The sequence below is a fragment of the Phalacrocorax aristotelis genome, chromosome W, assembly GCF_949628215.1.
Source record: "Phalacrocorax aristotelis chromosome W, bGulAri2.1, whole genome shotgun sequence".
Lineage (NCBI taxonomy): Eukaryota > Metazoa > Chordata > Aves > Suliformes > Phalacrocoracidae > Phalacrocorax > Phalacrocorax aristotelis.
The window spans coordinates 12825527-12841022 of record NC_134310.1 but is presented as its reverse complement, the minus strand read 5'-3'; the positions used below and the strand labels follow the sequence as shown (position 1 = coordinate 12841022).

Here is a 15496-nt window from a genome sequence, read left to right as displayed (position 1 = left end):
TGGATCTGGACTGGCAACATAAGGGTGAACTATTTCTAGCTTGGTGGGCCCATGACACCTCAGGCCATCAAGGGAGAGATGCCACATACAGGTGGGCTCGTGATCGAGGGGTGGACTTGACTATGTACGCTATTGCGCAGGTTATCCACGAAGGTGAAACGTGCGCTGCAATCAAGCAAGCGAAGCGGGTAAAGCCTCTGTGGTATGGGGGACGATGGCTGAAGTATAAATATGGGGAGGCCTCGCAAATTGACTATATCACACTCCCACAGATCTGCCAAGGAAAGCGCCATGTGCTTACCATGGTAGAAGCAACCACCGGCTGACTGGAAACGTATCCTGTGCCCCACGCCACTGCCCGGAACACTATCCTGGGTCTCGAAAAACAAGTCCTGTGGTGACATGGCACCCCAGAGGGAATTGAGTCAGACAACGGGACTCATTTCCGAAATAACCTCATAGACAGCTGGGCCAAAGAGCACGGCATTGAGTGAGTGTATCACATCCCCTATCACGCACCAGCCTCTGGGAAAATCAAAAGATACGATGGACTATTAAAGATGACACTGAGAGCAATGGGGGGGTGGAACATTTAAACACTGGAATGCACATTTAGCAAAAGCCACATGGTTAGTCAACACGAGGGGATCTGCCAGGCGAGCTGGCCCTGCCCAATCAGAATCCTTACGTACTGTGGAAGGGGATAGAGTCCCTGTAGTGCACATAAAAAATATGTTGGGCAAGACAGTCTGGGTTATTCCTGCTTCAGGGAGAGGCAAACCCACTCGTGGGATTGCATTTGCTCGAGGACCTGGGTGCACTTGGGTGATGCAGGAGGATGGAGGAGTCTGGTGTGTGCCTCAGGGGGATTTAATTTTGGGTGATAACAGCCAATGAACTGAATAATAGGCTGTTAATTGCTATATGATGTTGTATGTCATCACTACTATGGTTGATATATACCATATCAATGGAATGTTATCATGGTGGGAATCTCCCAATTAATAATAATAGCAAATGAACTTTTAATGGAAATGAGCAAAGTGCAGCACTGAGAGAACAAGAACTAACAGCGCAGCGGTGATGGAACAAGGACCGACATGCAAGAATCCGACACCACACACAGCACCTCTCTGAAAGACTCTTACAATAGATGAAACCCAAAGTCATGGACTAAATGAACTCAATGGACATTTCACAGGCATTTTACAGGGGTGGTCCATAGACTAGGGGAATGAGAAATGAAAAATCTGTGTGTATATATATACTGTTAAAGGATAAGAAGATGGGTAGGTATTATTGAATTTGTACTGAATAGTATGAGACCTGAGCATGATGTAAATGCTATGGAATAAGGGGTGGATACTGTCATGGTTTTAGCTGGGATAGAGTTCATTTTCTTCACTCTAGCTGGTATAGTGCTGTGCTTTGAACTTAGCATGGAAAAAAAACTGTTGAGATAACACACAGATGTTTGGGCTGTTGATGGGCAGTGCTTGTACTAGTCAAGGACATTTCTAGCTTTCCATGCTCTGCTGGGTGCACAAGAAGCCGGGAGGGGAGGGGGCACAGCTAAGAGAGTGGATTCAAACTGACCAAAGGGATATTCCATATCATGTAATGTCATGCCCAGTACGTTAACTGGGAGGGGCTGCCTGGGGGGAGGAGGGAGCAATCGCGGCTCGGGGACAGGCAGCGTCAGTCAGTGAGTGGTGAGCGGTTGTATCGTTTGTGTTTCCGTGTTTTTTTTTTTTCCTGTTTTCCCTTTCCCTTCCTTTTCCCTTTTATTATATTAACATTATTGTCATTATTATCATAACCATTTATCATTATCATTTTATTGTAATCATTAAACTGTGCTTATCTCAACCCACAAGTTCTTTGCTCATCCGATTCTCTTCCCCATCCCACAGGGGTGGGGGGAGTGAGCGAGCGGCTGCGTGGTGTTCAGTTGCCAGCTGAGGCTGAACCACGACAATGGGAAAGACTTAACTTTTCCATTATTAAGGAAATGCCACGAGGAGTGATAGAATATGGACTGGGATCCCCATATTCAATGAACATGTTGGGGTCAGTCATGAAATCTTTTACCCTGGTGCCCCATGATTGTAAAACACTGGTGCAGCTGCTTCTGACTCCCACACAGTTCATGTTATGGGAGGCTGCATGGAGGCAAGCGTTAGAACAGCATCAATTAGATTATATGGGCCGTCCAGTAGGGGACCCTGCTAGAGTTATGACCCTCAATCATCTCATGGGGACAGGGCAGTATCAACTTCCTCATCGCCAAGTTCGGGAGATTCCCCTCCCCGTTTTAAACAATATTAAAGATGATGCCTACAAAGCCTTTTTAACAGTCCCAGATGTAGGGAAGTCCCAACAATCATTTACAGAAATCAAACCGGAGGCTAAAGAACCGTACATGTCTGTTATCAATCGCCTCCGCGAATGTCTCGATAAACAGGTCCAGCATGAGGAAGCCAGGGAAATCCTCTTGATGAAGTTGGCGGTAGAAAATGCTAATGCTGATTGCCGCCGTGTGCTAAATACATTACAAAATCCCAGCCTTATAGAAATGATTGAGGCATGTAATAGAGTCGGGACAACAGAATACAAATATGAAGCCATGGCAGCTGCTTTTGCAGCAGTCAACTTAGGATCTCAGAATTGTTTTGCCTGTGGCCAGTTTGGCCACCTCAAGAAAAACTGTCTGAATACAAACCAAATGCCATCTCCTAATGTGTGGCCGAGGTGTAGAAAGGGACGGCATTATGCGAATCAATGCCGGTCTAAATATGATAAAGATGGGAAGCCAATCTCAGGAAACTGACTGCAGAGTCCGTGTAGTGAATCACCACATCACGTCTGGCAGAATCTATAACACTGAGGTATCCAGTCTTCCAATACCATGTATGGAGCCACAGAAAGCCAGACTCTGCACTACCCTCTCCTCTTCCCTCCTCTCATTATGTTTAGGTATTTCATATTAAGGAATCACAGAAGCTGAGGCTTGACCTCACATCCAACATATATATTGCCCGAGTCCCTGTTCTTCATCAACTGCCCTACCCACTGCCTGCCTTTTCCTCCCTGCCCTGGTAAATCTAAATTATTTTATGCAGAATACAACAGCTCAGACACAATGGACTGAGAGGATCTCCCACCCTGGAGTACTCTGTCAGGCCATCTCTTAAGAAATTAAATATATGGATTAAATTCAGCAAAGTGAAGGTGGGATGTAAGCATGCATTTCCTATATACTTTATGAGTTATCAAAGCAAGCATAAATAATAAAAAATAAAAGCATAAATAAATATAATAGATATACATACTAAGTAAATAGCAAAAGAATAAAAGTAATAAAAGGTAGGAGGTATCACTGACTCCAACACTGTTTTTTTGTCATGTCCTGTCTAACAGGGGTTTTCTTGATAATCTGGAGAGATGAGCTAAGGTGATAAAGCGCAACAGGCTAAAGATGTGTGTGCTGGTTTTGGATGGGATAGAGTTAATTTCCTCCATAGTAGCTAGTATGGGGCTACGTTTTGGATTTGTCCTGAAAGCAGTGTTGATAATAGAGAGATGTTTTCGTTATTGCTGAGCAGTTCTTACACAGAGTCAAGGCCTTTTCTGCTTCTCATACCACCTCCCAGCGAGTAGGCTGGGCATGTACAAGAAGCTGGGAGGGGACACAGCTGGGACAGCTGACCCCCAACTGACCAAGGGGATATTCCATACCATATGACATCAGGCTCAGCATATAAAGCTGGGGGAAGAAGAAGGAAGGGGCAGATGATGGCATTTGGGAGTGATGGCATTTGTCTTCCCAAGTAACCATTATGCATGATGGAGCCCTGCTTTCCTGGAGATGGCTGAACACCTGCCTGCCAATGGGAAGTAGCGAATGAATTCTTTGTTTTGCTTTACTTATTAAACTGTCTTTATCTCAGCCCACACGTTTTCTAACTTTTTCTCTTCTGATTCTCTCCTCCATCACATTGCAGGGGGAATGAGCGAGTGGCTGCGTGATGCTTAGTTGCCGGCTGGGGTTAAACCACCACAATGTGAAGGAGGCACTTGGCTCTTCAATACTGGACTTTATGTTGAGAACAAGCATGGTAAGTGCCTGTATGGTCTGATGAGAATTTTAGACTATACTCCTGCTTATGCATTTTAATAAACCTCATACCTAGTGCTTTTCTCAATTAGTTGTCTCAAGTAATGATATCAATGCTGCTATAATATCAACACTATGAACATTGTACTGTAATTTACTGTATATTCAAATGGACAATAATATTTGAAGAATTATTTATATTAACAATGATCTAAAAAGATAGCTCTCATTTAGCTCAGCTGATGTTTAAAATCATGTGACAGGCATTTATGTTCAGGCATCTGCTGCTCGATATTATCATCATCATTTCACATTAACAGAATTACTTGTTATGTCATATATAAATTTAAATACAATCTGTAATGGCATTTTAACAGCTGTTGGGAAGTAAATGTTTACTTTCCATAGCCTGGGATAAATGATGTTAGCAAGTAAGTATATACTGCATAGAGATGGAAACTGTTATTTTACAGTAGACAGGTACTAAAAAGTTAAAAGCCAAAGAAAATTCTTGTCAGTTTTCCACAGAATTAAACCCCAAACCAATCAGAGCTTAGGTGTTTTTATGATCTGTAACAAGCTAGGAAGTTAGGCTGGACTCATTGACATCTGCAGATACCAAATTTCGTCCATTTCATGTTTCAGGTGGAAATCATACAAAGCTTATGACTTCTGGCATCAGGATAAACTTAAAAGCCGGAGTTCAGTTCTGATTTCAATTTTTTCATTGAAAGTTTGAAAACTTCAAAATTATAAACGGTGTGCTGTGAGAGGCTGAAAGAGTTAATGTCTCAAACATTGTTGTAAAGTGGGATATAGTGAACTGCAGGTGGGAAACTGATGGACACAGGGTATGGGGGGCATGTTAGAAGATGCGCAGTCCCAGGTTCTGCTGGGCCTCACGTAGCAACTTCCTGAGATCATACAAAGTTTATTTGAGGAAGGGGCTAATGACAGCCCAAAAGACCCCTCGTGACCACCCCTCACAATGGCGCCTGCTCAGAAGATCACAAAAATAACCTGTCGTGGTTCAGCCTCAGCTGGCAACTGAACACCACGCAGCTGCTCGCTCACTCCCCCCACCCCTGTGGGATGGGGAAGAGAATCGGACGAGCAAAAGAACTTGTGGGTTGAGATAAGCACAGTTTAATGATTACAATAAAACGATAATGATAAATGATTATTATAGTAATGACAATAATGTTAATATAATAAAAGGGAAAAGGAAGGGAAAGGGAAAACAGGAAAAAAAACCACGGAAACACAAACGATACAACTGCTCACCACCCACCGACCGACGCTGCCTGTCCCCAAGCCGCGATTGCTCCCTCCTCCCCCCGGCCAGCCCCTCCCAGTTAACGTACTGGGCATGACATTACATGATATGGAATATCCCTTTGGTCAGTTTGAATCCGCTCTCTTAGCTGTGCCCCCTCCCCTCCCGGCTTCTTGTGCACCCAGCAGAGCATGGAAAGCTAGAAATGTCCTTGACTAGTACAAGCACTGCCCATCAACAGCCCAAACATCTGTGTGTTATCTCAACAGTTTTTTTTCCATGCTAATTTCAAAGCACAGCACTATACCAGCTAGAGTGAAGAAAATGAACTCTATCCCAGCTAAAACCATGACAGTATCCACCCCTTATTCCATAGCATTTACATCATGCTCAGGTCCCATACTATTCAGTACAAATTCAATAATCCCTACCCATCTTCTCATCCTTTAACAGTATATACAGATCTTTTTCTTTTTTTCTTTTCTCATTCCCCTAGTCTATGGACCACCCCTGTAAAATGCCTGTGAAATGTCCATTGAGTTCATTTAGTCCATGACTTTGGGTTTCATCTATTGTAAGAGTCTTTCAGAGAGGTGCTGTGTGTGGTGTCGGATTCTTGCATGTCGGTCCTTGTTCCATCACCGCTGCGCTGTTAGTTCTTGTTCTCTCAGTGCTGCACTTTGCTCATTTCCATTAAAAGTTCATTTGCTATTATTATTAATTGGGAGATTCCCACCATGATAACATTCCATTGATATGGCATATATCAACCATAGTAGTGATGACATACAACATCATATAGCAATTAACAGCCTATTATTCAGTTCATTGGCTGTTATCACCCAAAATTAAATCCCCCTGAGGCACACACCAGACTCCTCCATCCTCCTGCATCACCCAAGTGCACCCAGGTCCTCGAGCAAATGCAATCCCACGAGTGGGTTTGCCTCTCCCTGAAGCAGGAATAACCCAGACTGTCTTGCCCAACATATTTTTTATGTGCACTACAGGGACTCTATCCCCTTCCACAGTACGTAAGGATTCTGATTGGGCAGGGCCAGCTCGCCTGGCAGATCCCCTCGTGTTGACTAACCATGTGGCTTTTGCTAAATGTGCATTCCAGTGTTTAAATGTTCCACCCCCCCATTGCTCTCAGTGTCATCTTTAATAGTCCATCGTATCTTTTGATTTTCCCAGAGGCTGGTGCGTGATAGGGGATGTGATACACTCACTCAATGCCGTGCTCTTTGGCCCAGCTGTCTATGAGGTTATTTCGGAAATGAGTCCCGTTGTCTGACTCAATTCCCTCTGGGGTGCCATGTCACCACAGGACTTGTTTTTCGAGACCCAGGATAGTGTTCCGGGCAGTGGCGTGGGGCACAGGATACGTTTCCAGTCAGCCGGTGGTTGCTTCTACCATGGTAAGCACATGGCGCTTTCCTTGGCAGATCTGTGGGAGTGTGATATAGTCAATTTGCGAGGCCTCCCCATATTTATACTTCAGCCATCGTCCCCCATACCACAGAGGCTTTACCCGCTTCGCTTGCTTGATTGCAGCGCACGTTTCACCTTCGTGGATAACCTGCGCAATAGCGTACATAGTCAAGTCCACCCCTCGATCACGAGCCCACCTGTATGTGGCATCTCTCCCTTGATGGCCTGAGGTGTCATGGGCCCACCAAGCTAGAAATAGTTCACCCTTATGTTGCCAGTCCAGATCCACCTCAGCCACTTCAATCTTGGCAGCCTGATATACTTGCTGGTTGTTTCAATGTTCTTCAGTGGCCCGACTCTTGGGGACGTGAGCATCCACGTGACGTACTTTCACAACCAGGTTCTCTAGCCGGGCAGCAATATCTTGCCACAATGTGACAGCCCAGATGGGTTTGCCTCTGCGCTGCCAGTTGTTTTGCTTCCACTGCTGTAGCCAGCCCCACAGGGCATTCGCCACCATCCAGGAGTCAGTATAGAGACAGAGCACTGGCCACTTTTCCCGTTCAGCAATGTCTAAGGCCAGCTGGATGGCCTTTACCTCTGCAAACTGGCTCGATTCTCCTTCTCCTTCAGCAGTTTTGGCTACTTGTCGTGTAGGACTCCACACAGCAGCCTTCCATCTCCAGTGCTTTCCCACAAGGCAACAGGACCCATCAGTGAACAGGGCATACTGCTTCTCCTTTTCTGGCAGTGTGTTATACAGTGGGGCTTCTTCAGCACGTGTCACCTCCTCCTCTGGTGATATTCCAAAGTCTTTGCCTTCTGGCCAGTCCATAATCACTTACAAGATTCCTGGGCGACTGGGGTTTCCTACTCGAGCCCGCTGGGTGATCAGGGCAACCCATTTACTCCATGTAACATCAGTTGCATGGTGTGTGGAGGGGACGTTCCCTCTGAACATCCAGCCCAGCACTGGCAGTCGGGGTGCCAGGAGCAACTGTGCCTCAGTACCAACCACTTCTGAAGCAGCTCGGACCCCTTCATATGCTGCCAATATCTCTTTTTCAGTTGGAGTATAGCGGGCTTCGGACCCTCTGTATCCCCGACTCCAAGACCCCAGGGGTCAACCTCGGGTCTCCCCTGGTGCCTTCTGCCAGAGGCTCCAGGTAGGGCCATTCTCCCCGGCTGCAGTGTAGAGCACATTTTTTATATCTTGTCCTGCCCGGATTAGCCCAAGAGCTACTGCATGAACTATTTCTCGTCTAATCTGTTCAAAGGCTTGTTGTCGCTCAGGGCCCCATTTGAAATCATTCTTTTTCCGGGTCACTTGATAGAGAGGGCTTACGATCAGACTGTAGTGTGGAATATGCATCCTCCAAAAACCCACAACGCCCAAGAAAGCTTGTGTTTCCTTTTTGCTGGTTGGTGGAGACATGGCTGCTATCTTGTTGATCACATCCATGGGGATCTGACGTCGACCATCTTGCCATTTGATTCCTAAGAACTGCATCTCTTGTGCGGGTCCCTTCACCTTATTTTGTTTTATGGAAAAACCAGCTTTCAGAAGGATTTGGACTATTTTCTTCCCTTTCTCAAAAACTTCTTCTGCTGTGTTGCCCCACACAATGATGTCATCAATGTATTGTAGGTGTTCAGGAGCTCCACCTTGTTCCAAAGCATTATGGATCAGTCCATGGCAAATGGTAGGGCTGTGTTTCCACCCCTGGGGCAGTCGATTCCAGGTGTACTGGACACCCCTCCATGTGAAAGCAAACTGTGGCCTGCATTCTGCTGCCAGAGGGATTGAGAAGAATGCATTAGCAATATCAATTGTGGCATACCACTTGGCTGCCTTGGACTCCAGTTCGTACTGAAGTTCTAGCAAGTCTGGCACAGCAGCACTCAACGGTGGAGTGACTTCATTCAGGCCACAGTAGTCTACTGTTAGTCTCCACTCTCCATTAGACTTCCGGACTGGCCATATGGGACTGTTAAAGGGTGAGTGGGTCTTACTAATGACTCCTTGGCTCCTCAGTTGGTGAATGAGTTTATGGATGGGGATTAGAGAGTCTCTGTTGGTGCGATATTGCCGCCGGTGCACTGTTGTGGCGATTGGCACCTGTTGTTCTTTGACCTTCAGCAACCCCACAACAGAAGGGTCCTTTGAGAGGCCAGGCAAGGTAGACAGCTGTTTAGTGTCCTCCATCTCCAAGGCAGCTACACCAAAAGCCCACCTGTACCCTTTTGGGTCCTTGAAATACCCTCTCCTCAGGCAGTCTATGCCAAGGATGCACGGAGCCTCTGGGCCAGTCACAATGGGGTGCTTTTGCCAGTCATTCCCGATTAGGCTCATTTTGGCCTCCAATACAGTTAGCTCTTGGGATCCCCCTGTCACTCCAGCAATACTGATGGGTTCTGCCCCTATATAGTTTGATGTTGTGAGAGTGCACTGTGCACTAGTGTCCACTAAAGCTTTATACTCCTGTGAGTCAGATGTGCCAGGCCCTCGGAACCACATAGTCCAGTAAACCCGGTTATCCCTTTCCTCCACGCGGCTGGAGGCAGGGCCCCCCTAGTCCTGATCATTATATTCATCACTCACTTCCGGTAAATATGAATCACGGGTGTCTCTGTTAAGATCAGTCAGGACATCAGCACTTCTGCTCCTCTGCCTGGGGAATTGCTTACTGGAAACTGGAGCAGCAGGTCTCCTGGAGAAACTCCCCTGAGTGATTGTTTTCCCTTGCAGCTCACGTACCCGTGCCTCTAAGGCTGAGGTAGGTTTTCCATCCCATTTCTTCATGTCCTCTCCGTGATCACGCAGGTAAAACCATAGGGTGCCCCGTCGTGTGTATCCCTTCTCTTGAGCCAAGGGACGATTACTCCTAATGGCTGAGATACTGGTCCGTACTGGTGGGGAGTAGGACCTATCTTCTTTGAGTTGCTGGACCTCTCGGGACAGTTTCTCAACAGCAGAGACGAGCGAGGAAGAGAGATTCGCGTCATATTCCCAGAGTTTATCAATCAACTCAGCCACCGTTGGTGTCTCGTCATCTTTCCAGGACATCACTGCCAATGAGTTTGCATACGAGGATGGTGCACTCCGTACAAACTTCCGCCACATGGGTCATGTGCACTCGGCTTCATCTGGATCTTTGGAGGACCGTTGATCGTCCAGGTCACCATAAACCACCTCAAGCACGGCTAGTTCCCTCACGTACTAGATACCTTTCTCCATGGTCATCCATTTTCCTAGGCAAAATACAATATCTTCTTTGAAGGGATACCTCTCTCTCACCGCGGACAGGAGCCGCCTCCAGAGGCTGAGGGCTTGTGTTCCTTTTCCAATTGCTTTATCAATGCCCCCTTCCCTAGAGAGGGATCCCAGTTGTTTGGCTTCCTTCCCCTCTAATTCCAAACTACTGACCCCATTATCCCAGCATCGGAGCAGCCAGGTGATAACATGCTCACCTGAATAACGCCCGAAATCTTTCTGTATATCCCGCAACTCACTCAAGGATAGAGATTGGGTAGTTTCCGTTTCTTGTAGACATTCTTCCTCTTCCTCCTCCTCTTCTCGTGATGGCCCTGGTTCCTTGTAATTTCTTTCTAAACAAGTTGACCTTCTCTTCCATGATTTCTTCTTGCGTATAGGGGCGACTGATTCTGGCACAGGTTGGTCATCTGGTTTGGCTGCTACGCTTTTCACTGGGGTTGGAGTAGCTGCAGTGTCTGTCGTGGGGGTTTGGGTGGCCGCAGTGCTTGTCACTGGGGTTGGAGGAGCTGCAGTATCTGTCGTGGGGGGTTGGGTGGCTGCAGTGCTTGTCACTGGGGTTGGAGGAGCTGCAATGTCTGTCGTGGGGGGTTGGGTGGCCGCAGTGCTCGTCACTGGGGTTGGAGTAGCTGCAGTGTCTGTCGTGGGGGGTTGGGTGGCCGCAGTGCTTGTCACTGGGGTTGGAGGAGCTGCAGTATCTGTCGTGGGGGGTTGGGTGGCCGCAGTGCTTGTCACTGGGGTTGGAGGAGCTGCAGTATCTGTCGTGGGGGGTTGGGTGGCCACAGTGCTTGTCACTGGGGTTGGAGTAGCTGCAGTATCTGTCGTAGGGGGTTGGGTGGCCGCAGTGCTCGTCGCTGGGGTTGGAGTAGCTGCAGTATCTGTCTTGGGGGTTTGAGTGGCCGCAGTGCTTGTCACAGGGGTTGGAGTAGCTCCCTTCTCTTTCCCTTGGGGGTACTGAATAGTGTTAAATAGTGCTCCATAGGCATAAGCCAGGCCCCAGCACATTGCAGTGATTTGTATCTCTCTGGAATTGCCAGGGTGACAACATACTTCCTCCAAATGTTCTACTAATTTTTCAGGATTCTGCACTTGTTCAGGGGTGAAGTCCTACACCACGGGGGGTGCCCACCGTCTTAGGCATTTGCCCATACTATCCCACATACCCTGCCACCCATAGCTATCGAGCCTTGGGACCGATCTCTGGATTATATTCTTAACTTGCTTACTAACCTTAGACAGATCTGATACCACCTGCCAAAGCAATATCAACAGATGTATCTTGACTACACAAGGATGTTCAAGATACTGAAAAGTTGTTGTAATGAAGGAGGAGACATTATATAAGATGGTAGCTACGGTGCCATTCTGTATTTCCTCCATAAAAAACTTCTCAGAGGAGGAGGTATAATTGCTAACTGCCTCCATGAGGTGGTAGCTGTAGTACAGTAACGGCTTCCATGCAAGACCTAAATAACCGATAACAGTCAAGGCCAGTGTTTTAATAACAAGTCTCCTAGGCAAAATTAATCACTGCAGAGCACAGCAAACTGACAAAACCAACAGCAAGTTTTAACATGTACTTTACAATCAGCATGGTAAAGACTGGACAAACTAATATTGAGAGCAGATGAATCAATGCTGTGACCAGTAACTGTTATTATCTCAAACCCTTCGTGCCCCACGTTGGGCGCCAAAATCGACTGTCGTGGTTCAGCCTCAGTTGGCAACTAAACACCACGCAGCCGCTCGCTCACATCCCCCCCACCCCTGTGCGATGGGGAAGAGAATCGGACGAGCAAAAGAACTTGTGGGTTGAGATAAGCACAGTTTAATGATTACAATAAAATGATAATGATAATAATGATTATGATAATAATGACAGTAATGTTAATATAATAAAAGGGAAAAGGAAGGGAAAGGGAAAACAGGAAAAAAAACACGGAAACACAAACGGTACAACCGCTCACCACCCACCGACCGACGCTGCCCGTCCCCGAGCCGCGATTGCTCCCCCCTCCCCCGGCCAGCCCCTCCCAGTTAACATACTGGGCATGATGTTACATGATATGGAATATCCCTTTGGTTAGTTTGAATCCGCTCTCTTAGCTGTGCCCCCTCCTCTCCCGGCTTCTTGTGCACCCAGCAGAGCATGGGAAGCTAGACATGTCCTTGACTAGTACAAGTGCTACCCAGCAACAGCCTAAACATCTGTGTGTTATCTCAACAGGTTTTTTTTTCCATGCTAATTTCAAAGCACAGCACTATACCAGCTAGAGTGAAGAAAATGAACTCTATCCCAGCTAAAACCATGACATAACCAGAGACTACAAACCGCTTTAACGGGAGCCTTAGAGCGGGAAACAAAATTTCGGAAGCAATTAAATGAAACCCATTCCCAAATTGGTGTAGAAAATATGGATGTAAACTTTGATGGGGGAAAAGAGTTGGGGTTGTTATACCCTCTTAGAGACTTAAAGAAATGTGTTTTCCCCAAAAGGGAGAAGCCAGAATACGCCTCTAATTAAGCCTGAAACTACAGATGGGGGTCCAGGAGGAGGTCAGCAATTTATCACCCATACTGTTCCCTATTCCCCTACCAATTTGGCTAAAATTGAAGAAGAATATTCCTTGGGATCTTGAGAGGCAGAAACTGAATATGTATGGAGGGTGCCCCTTACTGGGGGTGACCATATCTTGCTGAGTGAGGATGAAGCAAGAGGATATTGGGGGCCGGGAGTTTTTATAACCACAAAAGACAACTGAGAGCCTTGGTCCCTGACCCAAAGACTAGTGTATTGGGAAGGTGGATTAGATCCTATGGAGTGGGCGGATCCCTTTTCGATTAAAACACCTATGGCAAGTCACATCTTAGGGAGTGTAAAGAAAGCTGCATGTCTCCAGTTAATGCATGACCAAATACTTGCTCTGTGTCATGGTTTTAGCTGGGATAGAGTTAATTCTCTTCACTGTAGCTGGTATAGTGCTGTGTTTTCGACTTAGTATGAGAATAATATTGATAATACACAGATGTTTTAGTTGTTGCTAAGTATTGCTTACACTAGTCAAGGACTCTTCTAGCTTCCCATGCTCTGCCAGGTGTACAAGAAGCTGGGAGGGGAGAGGGCACAGCTAAGACAGCTGATCCAAACTGGCCAAAGGGATATTCCATATTATGTAACATCACGCCCAGTATATTAAGCGGGGGGAGCCGGCCAAGGGAAGGAGCAATTGCAGCTTGGGGGCACGTGGGGCTGGTGGTGAGCAGTTACAGCACTTGTTCTTTGTCTGTTTTTTTTATTCCACACACCCACCCTGGGTTTTGCCCCTCCCTCCCTCCTTCTCTCTCTCCCCATTATATTATTTTTGTTGTTATTATTGTTTTACTTGAATTATTAAACTGTTCTTATCTCAACCCATGAGTTTTCTTGCTGTCCTGGTTTCAGCTGGGATAGAGTTAAATTTCTTCATAGTAGCGAGTATGGGGCTATATTTTGGATTTTTGCTGGAAACAGTGGTGATAATGTGGAGATGTTTCAGTTGTTGCTAAGTAGCACTTACACTGGTCAAGGACTTTTTCAGCTCCCTGTGCTCTGCCGGGTGCTCAAGAAACTGGGAGGGGACACAGCCAGGACAGCTGACCCAAATTGACCAACGGGATATTCCATACCATATGACATCATGCTCAGTATATAAAGCTGGGGAAGAAAGAGGAAGGGGGGGGATGTTTGGCGTAATGGCGTTTGTCTTCCCAAGTAACCGTCACGCGTGATGGATCCCTGCTTTCCTGGAGATGGCCGAACACCTGCCTGCCCATGGGAAGTAGTGAATGAATTCCTTGTTTTGCTTTGCTTCCGTGCGCAGTTTTTGCTTTACCTATTAAACTGTCTTTATCTCAAACCATGAGTTGCCTCACTTTTACTCTTCTGATTCTCTCCCCCGTCCCACCAGCAGGGAGGGAGTGAGCGGCTGCGTGGTGCTTTGTTGCTGACTGGGGCTAAAACATGGCAGTCCTTTTTGGCACCCAAACTGGGGCATGAAGGGTTTGAGATAATAAGAGTTGATGGTCACAGCATTGATTCATTTGTTCTCAATATTAGTTTATCATATGTACACCATGATCTTGGTTTTGCTCTACATATTAAGGAATGGTGTTGGGTTTTTGTAGTTTGCTTTGCTCCACAGTGATTAGCAATGTTTTGCCTGGGAGATTTCCTATTCAAACTGGCCTTGAGCTTTATTGGGTATCACCTCATGGAGACAATTAGCAATTATACCTCCTCATTTGAGAGGGTTTTTTTTTAAGAAAACACAGAATGGCACCTTAGCTATGGTCTTCTATGTCTCCTCCCTCATTACAACAACTTTTCAGTATCTTGAACATCCTTGGGTAGTTAAGATACTTATATTGGTATTGTCTGGGAGTATTCTTTTGGTTCTGTCTAAGCATAGAAAGCAATTTAATAATAGCATCCAGAGATCTGCCCCAAGGCTCCATAGCTATGCGTGGCAGGGTATGTGGGATAGTATGGGCAAATGCCTAAGACGGTGGCCCCCTCCAATGTTTTGAAACTTCACCCCTGAACAAGTGCAGAATCCTGAGCAATTAGTAGAATACTTGGAGGAAGTACGTTGGCACCCTCGCAATTCCAGAGAGATACAAATCGCTGCAATGAGCTGGGGCTTGATCAATGCCTACTGAGCCCTGTTTACCACTATTCAGTACCCGCAAGGGCAAGAGAAGGCCTCTGGATATAAAAAGACAAAGACAAGGAAAATTACAAGCACTGCAGCCACTCAAACCCTCACAACAGGCACTGCAGCTGAATCATAGAACCAACCTGTGTTGGTATAAGTCACCCCTATACACAAGAAGAAATTTGGAAGCAAAAGTGAACTTGTTTAGAAAAAGATGATTAAAAACCAGGGTCATCACGAGGAGAGGAGGAGGAAGAGGAAGAACTTGTAAACGAGATGGACACCACCTGAACCCTTGAGTGAGCAGCAAGATATGTGAAAAGATTTCGGCTGTCGTTCAGGTGAGTGCATTGTCACCTGGCTGCTCCAATGCTGGGATAACAGTGCCACTAGCCTGGAATTAGAGGGCAGGGAAGCCAAACAACTGGAATCCCTTTCTGGGGAAGGGGGCATTGACAAATCAATTGGAAAAGGGGAACAAGCCCTCAGCCTCTGGAGGCGACTCCTGTCAGGTGTGAAGGAAAGGTGTACCAAGGAATATGTTATATATCATCCAGGAAAATGGACCACCATGGAGAAAGTTATCCAGTCCCTGAGGGCACAGTCACGAGCCCATCTCTAAGTTGCATCTCTCCCTTGATGGCGTGAGGTGTCATGGGCCCACCAAGCTAGAAATAGTTGTTGTGGTTTAGCCCCAGTC

The 15496-nt window shown here is 46.5% G+C and overlaps 1 long non-coding RNA gene across 2 annotated transcripts in view; it reads left to right on the top strand.

Moving 5' to 3' along the window:
* Positions 1-1678: 1678 nt before the first annotated feature.
* The window catches only part of LOC142049262 (uncharacterized), a 363337-nt gene continuing 349519 nt past the window's right edge, over positions 1679-15496 (top strand). For both annotated transcript variants that reach the window (XR_012657651.1, XR_012657650.1), the window contains exon 1: positions 1679-1712. This is a non-coding gene — a long non-coding RNA (uncharacterized LOC142049262). The remainder of the gene's footprint in view (positions 1713-15496) is intronic.